The following is a 2,017-nucleotide window of genomic DNA, read 5'->3' on the forward strand; positions in this document are numbered from 1 at the left end:
TTCAAAACTGACCAAAACATCAGCCAGACAGCATAGGTACTGAGAAGTGGTCTGTGGTCCCAACCTGCAGAACCACTCCTTTATTGAGTGTGTCTTGCTAATTGCCAATAATTTCCATCTGTTGCCTATTCCATTTGCACAACAGCAGCTTCCTAAGTGGACAGTTTGATTTCACAGAAGTTTGATTTACTTGGAGTTATATTGTGTTGTTTAAGTGKTCCCTTTATTTTTTTGAGCAGTGTAAATAGAGCTGCAGACACTTACGAGCCTTGAATAAATGCAAGGTTTATTAAGATATAAAAAAAATTAAAAAACAGCATAATGATTAAAAATACAAAAAATGACCGAACAGAATAGCAGAAGAAAAAAGTGTTGTGCAGTTGTTGCAGTAAAACACTAAATATTAGCTAAAGCTAGCATTTTAAATTAACAATACTGGTGSTTTATAAACGTGGACAGACTTTATTTACATTTGAAATGCACACATTGAGCTAACRTTYGTTGCAAGTTAAAATAAATACACACAGTATCAGCATAAATATATGCAGCAACTACTAAATGTATCTGCAGCAGAGTTCAGAAAWTGTTGGCTTTGACCAGTACAGGTCGCTGTTTCCTCACCTTGTAAATGTAGCTCGAAATTACTCATTAATTTMATCTGCGTGATGACGTGTCCAGGCCTCTGCGCCTCAGGTGTGTTCATTTAGAGGTTAATCAGCGTCTCCAGGTGTCCAAGCATAAAAAAAGCAGGTGATGTTAGACGGGAAAGCGCTTAGAAACTTTTCGGATTCGACAGTTTCTACAAACGCAATGAGTGATTCGTAACAACAACAACAACAACAACAGGTAAGTCGACGTCATTTCACTGTGTGAACAACGCACACAGGTAGTTCTGTTTGGATCAGAACTACCTCRGACTTCCGCGCTTTGGTTGTTTTCTTCAAGGAGTCTGATAAAATGAATGAAGCTCGGTGGCCTGAGGATGGAGATGCGTGGAGTGACGCAGAGGCTGATGCGGGGATGGACTGCGAGCTGCTGCAGGCCATGACCAAGGAGGACGAGGACATGAATGTCTTCAATGAGGAGACATTTGGGACTGGTGAGTCCATCAGAAACTCCTGTATGTAATCAGAAAAATGTGAATATGAAACTTCTGTATTTCAGCTTTATTTACTGCATTTGAACAAAAAAAAAGTTTGCAGAATGGGTAGCAATTTGAGTATAATTTTGGTAAAATTATACCTTAGAACATGCTTTACTTACTAGGTTTTACTCGACTAATATCAAGTATCGATACTCTTGAATAAATTGTCTGGATACTTCAATGGAGCATTAGAGAAACTGCATGCATTTATAGTAAAGGTCAACTTTTGACAAAACTTAATTTTTTAGGAAGCAAATTCCTGGGCATTTCTGAGCATGCTGGAAAATAACTGGCATTTTCTGGAAAAACATGGAACTTTTCTGACTGCAAAGTTTGAAATTTTTTGTCTCTTGGAAATTTAGAGTTTGAAAAATTTACTTTTTGAAACTTGGAAATGTCCATGCTCTAGAAAATTTCACAGATCTAATTTTTTTGTTTAGCAGCTAGTTATTTGAGTTTATTTTGCAGAATTTTTACATTTGTCATTTTTAAATCTACAATGGCTCTAACTTGCTGTAGTTGGATATTCCACCCACTGAGTAACTTCACTGAATGAAGATGTTTTAAATAAAACTTCATTATCAGACACATCTGTGCTTCATAAGTTATAAAGTGAGAAAATTGATTTGAAAAAGTTTTTTGCCTGAAGTTTTTTTTTTTTTTTTTTTTTAAATCATTTATGAATTTCCTTCTGGGTTTTTTAATACCAACATTTCCACATAACCATTTATATCTTGGTCCATCTGACATTTTTTTCAAATATTAAATTACATTTTGATCAGTTACTCAGTACATAAGTAACTTCTTTTTTTTTTTTTTTTTTTTACTCAAATTTTCTTAGTTTTTACTCGAGTTAAAAATGTCATTACTCTT

The sequence above is a fragment of the Poecilia reticulata genome, linkage group LG19 (assembly GCF_000633615.1).
Source record: "Poecilia reticulata strain Guanapo linkage group LG19, Guppy_female_1.0+MT, whole genome shotgun sequence".
Classification (NCBI taxonomy): Eukaryota; Metazoa; Chordata; class Actinopteri; order Cyprinodontiformes; family Poeciliidae; genus Poecilia; species Poecilia reticulata.